Source organism: Cyprinus carpio, chromosome B1 (genome assembly GCF_018340385.1).
Source record: "Cyprinus carpio isolate SPL01 chromosome B1, ASM1834038v1, whole genome shotgun sequence".
NCBI lineage: Eukaryota > Metazoa > Chordata > Actinopteri > Cypriniformes > Cyprinidae > Cyprinus > Cyprinus carpio.
In genome coordinates, this window is record NC_056597.1 from 8,928,315 (window position 1) to 8,944,940 (window position 16,626).

The window sequence follows — 16,626 nt, forward strand, 5'->3', positions numbered from 1 at the left end:
GCATAATTGCATTTCCCTTTCTGCACGCCAAGAAATTAAATAACATAACCTGCATGCACTAACATTGAAAGATCATTAGAATTCATTGTGCATAAAATTCATGTGGTATACCAATCTGAAGATCAGTGCCGTTCATTACATATGAATGCCCATGGGAATCATTGACAATATGCATAATCAATTTCCTTTTGTTAGTAAAGAACTGACAGGAAAGTGGAGGGACAGAGTGGGGGAATAGGATCTAAGTTTTGAGGGTGGTTACCAAAAAGTTGAAGGGTGAACTCTGAAAGGGAAGATCCATGAAAAACACTACTGAAAGGATATACGTGTGTTATGTGAATTGCTTTGAATAAAGGTAAATATATATTTCAAATTGGTCATTAGATTTACTATAGTTTACAGTCCGTAGATTACCCTCATGAAACTTCTCTCATGCCTCTTTATGACCAATTGTTTTGTGCAAATTTACCAAAGAAAATTCTGTTTTTAGTTCCAGGGAAAGAAAGAAAGAAAGAAAGAAAGAAAGAAAGAAAGAAAGAAAGAAAGAAAGAAAGAAAGAAAGAAAGAAAGTGTATGAGGAAATGTAGGCTTTATTATAGAAGATGTGTATGCATGCTTTTGTATATTAAAAAGATCGAAACATTACTTTGGATAAAGCATCTGCTAAATGACTAAATGTAAATGTAAATGTAAATGTAAATGTAAATGAGCATGTATTTGTTTATAGTGCAGAAGTTCAAAAGTCATCTTTGTTTCTTAGATTCAATAACTGCTCATGTTGAATTTGAAAACAAAAATGTAAAGAGATTTTAATGAGTATTGTGGAAAATCATACTCATAATCATACATAGACCAATATAATCATTTGGTTTTAGCCAGTACATCAAAACTATTATCTGTGACCATTTCATTTACAATAACTGCTTTGGGTGTGAGTGATCTAATGTTTATGAGCCCAAACTTTACAAATAGTTTTTGTTCATTTATTTTAAATTTTTCTGGTTTAATCACGATAAGATTTTTTCTAGATCCTACGTTAAATTTATATTTTGACCTCACTTTTCAGGGAACAGATACAGTCTTAATAGATTGGATAGCGCAAGTACTTCTATCATCTAAGCGGGTAGAACAAAAGCCATCATAGCAGTTATTTGAGAATTGCCTTACTAGTCATATGGAGCGCAGAGTCCTGGAGATGTTGTCCGACAGGAGTTCTTCTCCGATTCTGCTGGGGTGCAGGCCATCAGCACGAAAAAGCCTAGGACGCTCCCAGAAAAGATTCCAATTATTAACAAAGAGCAGTTTCTGTTCTTTACACCGAGTACGACTGTCCTCTCTTTTGGGTCTACTTGTGGGACTTCAGATGGCTGCAGAGGCCAATCCGTGATCCGCATACTTTGGTACAATGTAGACAGGATAAAGTGGTAATCGTTGATGATAGTTAAGCTTTTTTATCTTTCTCCTTGCGAAGCTGTCACTTTATCTCTGTGGCACGGTGGAGTTCTATGTCATGATGTGCTGCACCATCCTGTATAGATTTCTTCCAGGAGCTTCTGTCCAGTGCAATGTGTTCCCAATTGCTCAAAGTAATATGGAATTTCTTCAAAATGGCCTTGATGTTGTCCTTATAACATTTCTTTTGTACACCAATTGATCGACTACCTTCCTTCAGCTGAGAGTACAGGATCTGTTTGGGGAGATGTGTATTGGGCATACAGATGACATGGCCCATCCATCGAAGCTCGTACTGCATTATAATAGTGGGATGCTGGTCATGTTGGCTTCCTCCAAGATGCTGATGTTGGTGTGTCTGTCCTCCCAGCTGATCGTCAGAATCTTTCGTAAGGATCTTTGGTGGTATTGTTCCATGGCTCTCAGGTGCCTGCTGTAGGTGGTCCATGACTCGGCTCCATACAGCAGGGTGGGGAGGACAACAGCTCTATAGACCAGGAGTTTTGTTTGGACTGATAAGTCTTGATCTTTGAAGACTCTTCTCCTGAGCCTAACGGTTGAAGAGTCTGCCATCAGTTCTATACATGATTGGAATCCCCTGAGGCAGCTCTTCGCCAGTGAGGTAGAATATGGCTGCAATGATGCATCCCTGTTTGACCACTGTTTCCACTGTAACACTGTTGCTACCTTCTCTCTGAGGCAGAAGTCTCCAAACTCGTTCTTTCTCATCATCCTACTACTTGTCTGCTTGATCCTATTCCATGTCATCTCCTTCAAGCCATTTCTCCTGAAGTTGTACCTGCACTCACATCATTAACATATCCCTTCACACTGGTGTTTTTCCCTCAGCATTTAAAATGGCTCGTATAACCCCACTATTTAAGAAACCCACCCTTAACCCATCTCTTTTAGAGAACTACAGACTGGTTTCCCTTCTTCCTTTCATTGCAAAAACACTTGAACGAGCTTTGTTTAATCAAGTCTCTGCCTTTCTCACACAGAACAACCTCCTTGACAGTGACCAGTCCAGTTTCAGAAGTGGACATTCAACCGTGACTGCCTTGCTCTTGGTTGTTGAAGCCCTAGGACTGGCAAGAGCGGATTCCAAATCTTTAATTCTTATCTTGCTGGATCTGTCCGCTGATTTTGACACACTTAACCACCAGATTCTCCTGTCAACCCTATTGGCAAAGGGCATCTCAGGAACCGCACTCCAGTGGTTTGAGTCTTACCTATCAGATAGGTCCTTCAAAGTATCTTGGAGAGGTGAGATGTCCAAGTCTACTGGGGTGCCTCAGGGCTCAGTTCTTGGACCACTTCTCTACTATGTCTACATGGCATCATTGGGTTCTGTCATTCAATAACATGGCTTTTCATACCATTGCTATGCTCAACCTCTCATTCCATCCTAATGATCCGATGATAGCTGCTCGCATCTCAGCTTGTCTAACAGACATTTCTTGCTGGATGAACTACCATCAACTTTAACTCAACCTTGCCAAGACAGAACTGCTTGTGGTTCCAGCAAACCCATTGTTTCATCACAATTTCACCATCCAGTTAGGCACATCAACAATAACTCCTTCAAAAACAGCCAGAAACCTTGGAGTTATGATTGATGATCAGCTAACTTTCTCAGACCACATTGTTAAAACTGTCTGGTCCTGCAGATTTGCTTTATTCAACATCATGAAGATCAAGCCCTTTCTTTCGGAACATGCTTCACAACTCCTTGTTCAAGCTCTTGTTCTGTCCACACTGGACTATTGCAATGCTCTCTTGGCAGGTCTTCTAGCCAGTTCTATCAAACCTTTACAATTAATCCAGGACATGGCAGCAAGATTAATTTTTAATGAGCCAAAAAGTATGTACGTCACACCTCTGTTTATCCATTTGCACTTGCTACCAATAGCTGCTCGCATAAAATTCAAGGCATTAATGTTTGCCTACAAAACCACCACTGGCTCTGCACCCCTTTACCTAAATGTATTACCTTAGACTTATGTGCACTCTAGAAGCTTGTGTTCTGCAAGTTGTGCAAGTTGTGTTCTTGCTTGAGTGTGCCATCCCAAAGAAGCACAAAATCACTTTTACTGACTTTTAAATGAAATGTTCCCTCCTGGTGGAATGACTTGCCCAACCCAATCCGAGCAGTTGAGTCCTTAGCCATCTTCAAGAATCGGCTAAAAACACATCTCTTCAATCTTTATTTGACCCTCTAACTCTAGCACTCTCTATTCTAACTCTATTCTTTAAAAAAAAAAAAAAACACTTTGTGTTTCTGACCACAAATGGTGATCCCTCTGGATACGGTAATCCAGTCAGGTGGTTTGAGGCAGGCTATTTTTAGAGCACCTTTTTAGCCCCTTCCCCACGTGGGGTGAGCAGAGTGGATCTTAAAAAGGGCTGCTCTGTCGTGGGTGCAACTGCTGTTTTTTGCAGGCCCTTTTCTGCTGCATCCTTCATCCGGCTTCCCAGCCGTTGTGATGATTCCGTAAGGCTAGCCATCATCTTCCGCCTGCACTGCCGTTGAGGTCTTGGACAAGACAAGAAAGGTGGCAATAGCCAATAGACAGCTGTGACTTGCATCATGTATTACTTTCATCTTGTTTAGTTTATGTATATGATTTAGCTATTATTATTTTAGATTTTATAGTATAGTTTATATGATTTGTTGTTAATATAATTTTCTAATGATTATTTAATCAATTTATTATTGTAATTCATTAATGGATGCCATGTTTCAAGTGTACAAATGTCAGTGACAGAATATACATTGAAATGCTTTTTGTAAGGCTTAGGCAATCTACAGCAGTACAGGAATAACAACAGAAATGTAGAATAATGATTACAACAGATTCACAATGCAATACAATACTGTGACGAGTGGGGCGGGGCCGAGAGCCGTGGGAACAGGTCGAGGCCGGTGGAGTGTTTGGAGACAAGTGACACCTGCGCCACTCACCGGTCTCGAGGCTCCACGGCCTGAGTCGGCGGTGGGGGTATGTGGAAAGGGGGGCGTGGTTCAGCGAAGTCTGCAGCGGGAGAAAGAGTTGGAAGATGAACGGTGAGTGTATATCAGTGTGGTATGGGAACAGCTCCAGTCATGACTGCAAAGCCTTGCAGAGAGTTGTGCGCTTAGCTGAGCGCATCTCAGGGTCTGCTCTCCCCTCTCTGCAGGACATCTACCTCAAACGCTGCAAAAGCAGAGCTGTTAAAATAATCAAGGACTCCATTCACCCCAGTAACCATTTTTTTTACTTTGCTGCCATCTGGTAAGCGTTTCCGTAGCCTGATGTCAAAAACTGAGAGACTTAGGAGGAGTTTCTTCCCCCAGGCCATCAGGCTCCTAAACTCAAAACCAGCCTCCTAACATCTTCATGTCTCCACTTAATATTCACTTTATCAGTAAGATATTCATCATTCACTACCTCACATTGACATACTGAAAGTGTCAACCTGTTTGCACATTTGCCTCTTGTACATTCCTGTGTATCTTAATATTTAAGACTACAGTTTACTTTCATGCACATTATTTTCCACTATATATTTAATTCTACAGTATACATCTCTTTATATATTTTATATTTTATTCTTATATTTTTATTGTTTACTTTTATTTCATTCTTTCATAGCTATATTTATGTATATTTTCATCTGTGTTGTATTCTTTAATAATTGCACTGTCCATGGAGCGGACCTGTCTCACATTTCACTGCTGGTTATATATGCTCTATATAATTGTGTATGTGACAAATAAAAAAATCTTGAATCTTGAATCTTGAGTGAGTGGGTTAAACACAAACAAAACCAAAACCCAAAATAAGACCCAGGCCTGGTCCTCTCTCATCCTTCTCTGTCGTAACTCCTCTTTTATCCTTCCAGATCTCCTCAGTGGGACTCGAGACCGGTGAGTGGCGCAGGTGTCGCTCATCTCCAATCACTCCACTGCCCTCGACCCGTTCCCACTGTTCTCGGCCCCTCCCCACTCGTCAGAAAAACGATAACAAAATAAAAAATAAAAATTTAACTAAAAAGTGTGCAGGTGCAAGGTTGAAGTGGAGACTTTGCTTTGAGGTATGTAATGTAATTGTGCAAAGTATGCAAGATTCAAAAGACATGATGTTTTTATAGTCTTTGATATGATATGAAGGGGGATAATAGTGCAATTTTAGAGACAGCTTTACAGTTTATTAAGGGTTCTGATAACCTGCAGGTAGAAGCTGTTTTTCAGCCTGCTGGTTCTGGACTGAATGCTCCGGTATCGCCTGCTTGATGGCAGTTTGATAAACAGACTGTGTGCTGGGTGACTAGGGTCAGTTGTGATTTTTCGGGTCTTCCTCAGACATCGCAGATGAAAAATGTCCTATAGGGATGGAAGTTTGTTGCCGATGATGAAGCTGTTTTCACAACTCTCTGAAGGGCCTTGGGGTCGAGGAGTGAGCAGCTGCTATACCATACAGTAAGGCACCCCGTCAGGATGCTTTTAATGGTAATCTATAAAATTTTGTAAGGATACTGGGAGGGAGATCAAAGCTTTTGAGCTTCTGTAGGAAGTAGAGCAGCCGGCTTGCAGATTTAACAACTGATGTGGTGTGCAGAGACCAGGATAGGTCATCAGAGAGGTGCAAACCAAGGAACTTGATCCTCTTAACTCTTTCTACTGGGGATCCATTGATATGTAATGGGGTGTGGCTGACCTCCTGTGTCCTCCCATAGTCCATGATCATCTCTTTGGTTTTGCTGACATTGAGGCAGAGGTTGTTGTCATTGCACCATTGTGATAGTGTTCTCACCTCATCTCTGTAGGCTGTCTCGTCTCCATTTGTGATGAGACCCAGGATTGATGTGTCATCAACTTAAAGATGATACTGGAGCTGTGTTTGGCAGCACAGTTGTGTGTGAACAGAGAGTATAGGAGGGGGCTGAGAATGCAGCCCTGTGGGGCTCCTGTGCTCAGGGTCAGTGTGGATGAGAAATGGTTACCAGTTCTCACCACTTAGGGTCTGCAAGTCAGAAATTCAGCATTGCATTAGTTCAGTCAGGCCACGTTAGTCAAGCTTTATTCAGCGTCTCTTCCTTCGCATCACTGCTTGCAAATAACTCCCTCCTCCAACCCCAACTCAACCAACTGAACCTGTAATCCTAACTTTTGTTTCTTTCTTTACAGTCACTTCATTGGAAGCATTCTCTATCACGTTTCATTTAAGACTCATGTAATTGTGAATTGTGATTATGTATTGTGACGAATCAGCTGCCTCCACCCTGATAATCATGAAGGAAATGGAGCCTCATCACCGCCGCTGTTTAAAAGCCCAACGCGCCTCTCCTCGGGAGACCGGTCTCTTCCCCGTGCATGCACACTGGTGTCCTCGTGGGTCCAGGAAGGGTGCGTTGAGGGACTCCAGCGCCACCAGAGACGTGAGCTGCCAGACCCGCGGTCCGGATGAGGACCGCACCTGTTTAAACGGCCATCAGGCCAGAATGCCAGGTCGTCCATCCCCTGCAGGCACCGCGGCCAACGAGAAGGATGCGGCCGCTAGAAGGAGCCGCCGCCCCTCGCGCCCCGGACCCAAGAGCGGAGCACGTGCGGCCGCCGGACTCGGCCCCTTACCTGGACCCTTCCCTCCGTGAACACTGCCAGACCCTCACGAACCCCGCTGCACGACGAGGACACCAGATTCCCTGTTGTTTTGGACACTCCTCCCCTTTTGGATTCCCTCTTTTGGTTTATTTTCTGTTAATAAAAACCTCTCAGAGGCCTGACGCCACGCCCACTGTGTCTGTCGTTGGCTCATCCCCTCACAGTATGCATATAATGGTTCTATTCTGTACCCCAGGGGGGCTTTGTCTTGCTGCCCTCCCCGCTCTGTCCAAGCATGGCTGCATGGACAGGCGTGTGGTGTGTTGCCCAGAACATAACCATAACGCCAACACTAACTGTATGTACAACAACAACAACAACAACCTTTATTTATAAAGCACATTTAACACAATAAACCAAAAGTCATTTAACCAATCCAAAGTGCTGTACATAGTTCATAGCATGACTACACTATAAAAAAAACAACAATTACAAATTTCCAAAAGCTAAAGAATAAAAATGTGTTTTCAGAGTAGATTTAAAACTGTCCAATGAAGGAGCAGACCTCACATGATAAGGGAGAGCATTCCAAAGCTTGGGCCCAGCCACAGAAAAGGCCCGATCACCCTTTAATTTGTAGCGACTTCGTGACACCTTTAAAAGCAAGTGATTTGAAGATCTAAGTGACCCTAGCAGGACAATATGGCACAATAAGATCACAAATATACCTTGGTGCACAGCCAGACAACGCCTTATAAACAAACATGAGGATCTTAAAATCAACTCGAAACTTAATGGAAAGCCAGTGAAGGGATGGCAAAACAGGAGAAATATGATCCCTCTTTCTAGATCCAGTCAAAAGTCTTGCAGCTGCATTTTGAACAATTTGTAATCGAGATAGTGAAGATTGAGGAAGACCACAATAAAGAGAGTTGCAATAATCTAATCGTGATGTTACAAAAGCATGAATTGCAACTTCTAAGTCTTTGCTTGAAAGAATATTCTTCAACTTTGCGATAGATCTTAAATGGAAAAAGCTTCCTCTAATAACCGCACTAATTTGTTTATCAAAGAATAGTGAAGAGTCAAAGATCACTCCAAGGTTTTTGATTTGTTTGCATACATTTTTTGAGACAGGACCTAACTGTGCTTTCAGAGCAGGAGAGGAATCTGCCGGACAACCGAGAATTAAAACCTCTGTTTTATCCTCATTTAGCTGCAAAAAATTATTCGTCATCCATCTCTTGATATCATCTACACATCCCAATAACACATCAAATGAAGCAGTGGTGTCAAGCCTTACTGGAAGGTAAAGCTGAGAATCATCTGCATAACAGTGATATGAAATGTTGTAATATATGTAATATAATGTATGTAATATAATTGTCATAAATATATTTGATGGAAGTGGTCCTGATTGAAAGTCCATTATCCAGTTGCAGAGATGAGAGTTTAGTACTAAATCTATGATCTTTGGGATGAGTTTTGATTTTTATTGATGGATTGTCGTGATAACTGTTTTTTCCTGTTTTAGCTTTTGTTTGTATTTAGGCAGAAGAAGAATGGACGTATGATCTGCTTTACTGAAGCCATATTACTAAATATAAGAATATTATTTGGAATAATGAAGAAGAACACTTGACGAGAAAAAAAATGGTAGATTAAGCCAACCGGATAAGGTGAATTAAGAATTAGTGATGGGATGAATGATACAGTGGCTCTGATGCTCCGATGCAGTTTTCAAAGGATTAGGCTAGGTATGTATCACACACTGTGCCGATGCTTGTATCAAAATGAAAATACAATGTGACTGATGACGTTTGAAGATTCGAACGTCATGCATTACCGGAGGGTTGGGACAGCTGGTTTAAAAAAATCAGCAGAAAAGTCTGTCAGCTCTTCCCATGCTCATGATCTCCGAACGCTGCCTCTGCTCTTCTTCTCCTCGCCGCCAGTGCGCCACCAGCTCTCCGCCTCAGCAAAATCCCCCGCCTCTCTGTCAGTTTGTCTTGGCCTTGCTGTGGTGGATTTTCCCTACTGGAATTGGTCGTCCAGGAGGCGCTATTGGATCTGCTCCACACTGCCCTTTACCTGGATTGTTTTTCGTTGTTTATTTTTCCCTTTTTTGAACTTCAAGACTGTTTAATAAACTGACTTTTGGCACCTGCGAATGCCAAATGCCAGCAGGGCATTCTCTTGGGCCAGCATGCCTCCCAGCTAACATCCACGTCACAGGAGGTTGAGTTCCTGACTCAATGCTCAGTTGTCTGATCTACATGAACTTCGCAGGCAGACTTCAGCTAATAGAGCGGAGGATGCCACTGGCTTTTCCTCTCTCCATCATGACCCTGATGCCAACAGCCCACCTCCCCATAATGGGAACCCCAACTCCTGCAGAGCCTTCCTGTCTCAGTGCTCCCTAGTCTTTGCTTTACAGCCTCGCTGGTACACCCAGGAGGAGACTAAAGTGGCCCGCGCTCCCTATTGTGCTTCTTTTGATGACTTTCAGCAGGAGATGGTCAAGTTATTTGATCATTCTACTCGGGGTGATGAGGCTGCAGCCCAGCTGGCACGGCTATGTCAAGGTGGCCATTCTGTGACTGAGTTCGTCATCGAGTTCAAGACCTTAGCAGCAGCCTGTGACTGGAATGAGTGATCTTGTGGAGCTGTATTCCGTGCTGGACTGGATGAGGAGATCCAAGACAAGATCGCTACCCATAAGCTTCTGCACGGCTTTGATGATCTTGTCGACTTGGCCCTCCGTGTGGAGAGCCACCTTCGTACCCAACGATTGCCTGCCTCGCACCTCTTGGAGGGTGGGAGAAATGACCAGCAACTCCATCTCTGTCTTGCCTCTGCCTTCCCTTGCTGACCCAGAACAACCTGTGTCTCACTCCAGAAACAAGCAGAAACAAGAGAGACTCACCCAGGGCCTATGCTTCTACTGTGGGAGGGCCGGACACTTTGTCAGCAAATGCCCGGTAAAAGCCAGGGCCCATCAGTAGCCAGGGGGATTCTGGTGGGTGCATCTCCCCTTAATTCCCGAAACAAGTTCTACCGGTGCTTCATCCGAAGCTTTAGTCAGGTTGCTGCACCCTTGACAGCTCTTACCTCTACTAAGGTACCATTTAGGTGGAATTCGAAAGCTCAGGGGGCCTTTGATGACCTCAAGTGCTGATTAATTTCTGCTCCTGTTCTCTCATTTCCAGACCCTGAACATCAGTTTATTGTGGAGGTGGATGCTTCCGAGATTGGAGTAGGTGCGGTCCTTTCTCAGCGGTCCCCTAGAGATGGGAAGGTACATCCCTGTGCCTACTTCTCTCACCACCTGAGCCCAGCAGAACGGAATTATGACGTAGGGAATCGGGAGCTGTTGGCAGTCAGGCTGGCCTTGGGTGAGTGGCATCACTGGTTGGAGGGGTCAGCACAACCCTTTTTGGTCTGGGCGGACCATAAGAGTTTGGAAAATGTCTGTTCGGCCAAGAGGTTGAGTTCACGCCAAGCCTGATGGGCACTCTTCTTTGGTCGGTTCAACTTCTCTCTCTCGTATCGTCCAGGCTCCAAAAATGTAAAATCCGATGCTCTCTCCCGTCTTTTCAGGGATACGGAGAGGATGGGGGCGTCACTTGAAACCATTATCCCTAAAGAGATTGTGGTGGGATCCCTCTCCTGGGATGTGGTACAAGAGAGAGAGGTGCCAGGGGAGTGCCCAGAGGGTAGACTTTACATGCCGGCTGTGTTGTGCCCTGAAGTCCTCCAGTGGGACTAAGTTAGTCTGTCATCCCAGGGATCAGAGATCACTGGCTGCCATCCACCAGCAATTCTGGTGGCCATCCATGGCCCAGGACATCAGGCAGTTTGTGTTTCCCTGCTCGGTTTGCGCCCAGAATAAGAGTTCTAATCAGTCTCCTGTTGGTCTGCCCTCTCCCTTTGCCCATCCCTTCCTGCCCCTGGTCACACATAGCCCTTGACTTTGTCACTGGTCTTCTGCCATCGAGGGGTAACTTTGTAGTATTAAAGGTGGTGGACAGCTTCTCTAAGGCAGCCCATTGCCTTCAGCCAAGGAGACTGCTCAAGTGGTGGTTGATCACATCTTCCGGAATCAATGGCCTTCCGGTGGATGTGGTCTCCGACAGGGGGCCACAGTTTGTCTCCCAGTTCTGGAAAGAGTTCTGCCGGCAGACCGGGGCCTCTAGAAGTCTGTCGTCAGGTTTTCACCCTCAGACCAATGGGCAGTCCGAGCGGTCAAACCAGGTTCTGGAACAAGCTCTCCACTACCTGACGTCCCATAATCCGAGTTCTTGGAGCCAACAGCCATCCTGGATTGAGTATGCCCACAACTCCTTGCCAGTGGCTGCCACAGGTATGTCCCCATTCCAATGCTCCATTGGTTTTCAACCTCCTATGTTCCCCTCACAGGAGCCCGATGCTGCTGTTCCTTCACCCTTAGCCTTTGTCTGCTGGTGTTGCCGCACCTGGAGGAAGGCTGAGGAAGCCTTGGCTCGGGTTTCCAGACTAACCAAGCAGTGGCTGACCGCCACCAAATTCCTGCTCCCCGCTATGTATGTGGTCAGAGAGTATGGCTGTCAACCAAGGACCTTCCTCTCTGGGTGGCCTCTCGCAAGTTAGCCTCCAGGTTCATGGGGCCATATCAGATCACCAGGGTATTGAGTCCGGTGGTGGTTAAGCTCAAGTTACCTCCCACACTTGGTTGGGTACACCAAGTCTTTCATGTTTCTCGGGTCAAGCCTGTGTTTCATTCTCACCTTAACTCATCTGCTTCTACCCCCCCCCGCCCCATCTAGTGGCTGGTTCCCCAGCCTTCACTGTCAGAAGGTTGCTGGATGTCAGACGTCGAAGTCAGGGATTTCAGTATCTTGTGGACTAGGAGGGATACAGCCCGGAGGAGAGGAGTTGGGTCCCGGCTCGGGATATACTGGATTGGTCACTGATTGAGGACTTCTACCGGCAGTGTGGAGGGCCCTTCCCGGGAGCGCCAGGGGACATTCCTGGGGAGGGGTAATGTCACGCCCCGGGCTGATCTGTCTGTTCTTCCCTTATTTTGGTTGTGTGTTGTGTTTACACTTACCATGTGCTTCTGTTACATCGTGGTATCCTTCCCCTCCCTCTAGTTCCATTTATTATCTTATTATTGGCCAACACCATCACCTGCTCAGCATTATGTTAATCACTCCTTCCCTATTTAGTTTCCTTGTGTGTGCTGTCTTGTATCAGATCGTCGTGTTGGGCTCCGTGCTTTGACCACATCTTGTCTCAAGTTTTTTGGCTGTGCAGAGAACTTGCCAGTTTTGTTTTCATCTTTTAGTTTTTGTTTTTTCCCTCTCCCTGCTGCTTCCAGGCAGCGTTAACCTCCTCCAGCTCTTCCCACTCTCGCGATCTCCGATCACTGCCTCTGATGGCCTGATGTCTGATGGCCAGAGGCAAGTGTGAAAGACACTCGGGACAGATGACTGATCTGTCACAGCTCTGATCGGGTTAGGCTGTGTCTTTAGCAGATGTCAATGCCACTCAGTCACAGATCAATAATACTTGTCTCTTCCACAGATCACTCTTTAGAAACGGAGACTTCAAGCAGGCTCGGAGACAACACAGGAGAGTTGGGGAATCGCTGGACCTCAGGCCATGGGGTAGTGCTCAGGAATTCTGGAGACAGTGGAATAATGACACAGAGGTTAGTGTTCAAAGGTAAGTATACTTTACATCGTAGAAACTGTGGTGTTTCGGTTGATCTTTGAGACAACATTCGATGGTCCGTTCCTGTTGGAGGCTTGACCCTGAACTGAGGCTGTAGTGAGTGTTTTATAGTCTTATTGATGAGGTCGCTGACAGTGAACAGGTGTGGGTGATTAGAGCTTGACTGGTTCCTGACAGTTACATTCTTCTTATTATTAGGCCTATTATTATTTTTAGGTTACTTTTATTATTAGATTACAATTAATTTGCCCCGCAAATAATTTCATAGCGCATCACTGCATAACTGACGCTCTGTGAGGAAAACAAAAGATTAGGCTATTAGCTTACTCCTCATTGAAAATGTTTTTAAAATTGTCTTTTAAACAGGTCCATTAATTTAAACAATGAATTATAGGCCTCAAATTAAAATTATTAACACTCATCAATAAAAATTAAAAGCAGCTTTATTTCAAGCACCGACTTTCAAAAACAACCTTTTTAATGCAAAATACATTTATCTTTTTTTCTTTTTTTTTTTCACTGTGTACGGGCCACAAGAGAAATATTAAGGGAATAATTCAAGCCGTTATCAGCATATCTTGAAGTAGATTCGTCACTTGTCATTTCTGAGAGAATATGCACCGTCAGTTTTTACTTTTTATACTTTCACTTTGTATAAATGACTGAGGTAAAAGACGCTCACCAGCATAACTCTTGCGCAAAGGTTTTGCGCTGCTTAATATCAGCCTTCATGGTTTAAAACAGAAATGTTTCCATATTGCAATGTAACAGTAAAATCACCCCACTATTACTCACGGGAGGTGATTGTGAACGGACCATGTTTAAGTTCAGTCACAAAACGATGTTGTTACCCATTCTCGCTCTTTTTTTAAGTGGGTATACAGAAATCATTGACCTTTCTTAGTGGCTATACGTTGTATGCCTGCGTATCACGTAGACTACACCACTGCGTACACTTGTGTGTGAATGAGAACTTAGTTTAGTAACTTACTCATATGCTGTGACAGCCTTTTTCTTTCCATGTGCTTTGGATGTGTGCGCTCAGAACACCGTATATCTGAAGTTTAAACTCATACGGTTTAAAATGCATTTTTAAAATGCAGTTTTGTCATGGCCACAACATAATAACTTGTGGGAACGTGATAATATGTCGCAGCCATGATATATTAATTTGAGGGAATGTCATATTAACTCATGGGAATGTGATATTATGTTGTGTATTATAGAAAATATTTCATTATTAAATTATTATATTAACCATAGCCCTTGGCTACCAGGCTGAATTACATGCGATCGTCAGCATCCAAATGAAGTTTATCATAAATAAATGTTACACAAGTGCATAATATAAAATATATAACTGATCGTCTTTTTCTCGTTATATTTGTATATTCATATTATTATATTTTTATATTCATTTATATAAATTTTTTCCCTTCAATTCGATCTCTTTACTAAACATTATGGATACTTTTGTAAATAATAGCCTACTGTAAATGCTCGACATGCCAATAATGCTTTGATTATGCTGACTGGAATTTTTGCTGGAATGCAGTTTTAACATATATTTCATTTTATTAGGAATTAATCATTTACGTATAGTTTCATTTGTAAATGAAAACACAACACGCTCATTTATCCTTTATCAGCTGACAATTATGCCAATAAAGTTTGGACTTTATGATTGTATTTATGCCCATGTATGATGATAAATGAGCATGTTGTGTTTTAATTTACAAATGAAACTACGTGATTGATTAATCCTCAACAGAACACTATAGTATTTATAATTATGGTCTATTAATTAGCCGAAATAAAATTAAATATATGTTAAATTTAAAATGAATTCCAGCAAAAATTCCAATCAGCATAATCAAAGCTTGATTTGCATGTCAAGCATTTACAATAGGCTATTATTTACAAAACTATTCAGAAAGTTAAGTAAAGAGATCAAAATGAAGCAAAAAATTAATATAAACGAATATAAAAATATAACCAATAATAATAGCCTAATAATCATCATCATCATATACAAATATTACAGGGAAAAGACGATCAGTTAATGGACTTACAAGACTGTAGGATGGATAAAAATGTTTTCTTGGAGGCCTATTTTATATTATGCACTTTATGTAACATTTGTTCATGATAAACTTCAAATGAATGCTGACTATCACACGTAATACAGTCCGGTAGCCAAGGCCTATGGTTAATATAATAATTTAATTCTATAATAAATAATAAAATAATTTCTTAATTCAAAATAAAATATTAATAAATCCATCTCTGATAATCATGGGTTGATATGGTCACACAGGTTTGTTTGTAAACTCATGGCCAGAAATGGATGTCGTTCCCTCAACATAACATCTCGATGCCTCGACATAAGGATGTTATTACCTTGACAAAATGATCTTGTGGCCACGACATAATATCACGTTCCCACGAGTTAATATGATGTTCCCACAAATTAATATCTTCGAGTTATTATGTTGTGGCCACGACAAAACTAAGTGATGTGTCACCTTAGGGGCACAGTAGATACCAGCTGTAATGGCGCAGTTCTATCATGGAAAAGGGGGCAGGGAGCAGCAGTTAATTTGCATTTAAAGACACAGGCCTGCAAAAACTGTTTCTGTTTCCTCTAAAAATAGGCATTTTCAAAATGATATAATAAATGATCTGTGAGGTATTTTGAGCTGAAACTTCACAGACACATTCTGGGGACACCAGAGACTTATATTACATATTGTAAAAAGGCATAATATGTCTCCTTTAAGGCTATGGCACACAGCAAAAACTACTGTGCATGCGCACATCAATATAGCATAATTTTTCTCACACTGTACAACAATAATTACTATTTTTGCATTATTGTAAAGGTTAGGTTTAGGGTTGGGGTGGGTGTAGACGTTAATAAAACACAATCTAATAGGTAAAAATTTAAATTTATTGTTAGCTTCCGGTTTTTCCTGTATCCCCTCTAGCCACAACCCATCCTCTGCTCCGCGATGTTTTGTTATATTTGGTGGAGAAACAAGTCCGACAACCAGATGTCACTAATGCGCACTGTGTTAAAAGCCTCGAGTATGAATTTCATGAAAGCCTCAAACGGTTCAGAAAGCCTCGGTTTCCCATCACTATTAAGAATTATAATTAAGGTGAATTATTCTAAAAAAAAAAAAATAACGATTTATTATAATTAATAATATTTTGGACTCAAGTGTGGGGTCCTAACATTATTTGCGCGCGTTCAGATGACGTATGTGTGTTTCAACAGCTGATTGAAAGAGGTCGCAGTTTACCAAGTAGCTCACAACATTAATCTCCTAAAAATATGTATTTCGGCTTTTGATGTGATTTATTTCCAGTTCTGTACCAAGAAACGTTCGGAATGACATAATTTGCTGAGTGTCGATCGTTGCTGACATCTTTGAGAAAAGACAGGCGAGTAATTCTTCTTTTTGCTAAGTCAGTGCTGTGGCATTTGTGTCTATCTGCTTTGTTTCGATTCCTAAATCAGCCACTTAGCTGCTGATATCGTCCATAACGATAGGAACAAAGCAGATATTTAAACTGAAAACAGTGTGTGCGATTTTCTTTCTGCTTCGTGTTTTATTGTGTCGTCCTACTAAATGGTTGCTTAACTTCTTTGTATTAGCCATGCTAGCTAGTAGAGTAGTTAGCAGGTAGCGTTATCTTAATGACAGCTTTAGAGAAAACACTTATGTTCTCACTTTCAACAGACAATAACATATGATATTGATTCTTTCGAGAATGCTCTGTCTAGGGAATTAACACACTATAAATACACATTTGTTGGGGTTGGTTTAGATTAATATTAGCAGTTGTATTGTCTCTCATACTAGCAGCTT

At 42.3% G+C, this 16,626-nt stretch overlaps 1 protein-coding gene across 2 annotated transcripts in view; it reads left to right on the forward strand.

Annotated features, from left to right (window-relative positions):
- The first annotated feature begins 15,984 nt into the window (after positions 1-15,984).
- The window catches only part of usp38 (ubiquitin specific peptidase 38), an 11,632-nt gene continuing 10,990 nt past the window's right edge, over positions 15,985-16,626 (forward strand). Inside the window, exon 1 of one of the 2 annotated variants that reach the window (XM_042716489.1) lies at positions 15,985-16,198. The gene's annotated coding sequence lies outside the window, so the exon portion shown is untranslated. The remainder of the gene's footprint in view (positions 16,199-16,626) is intronic. The other variant, XM_042716488.1, reaches the window with a different exon arrangement.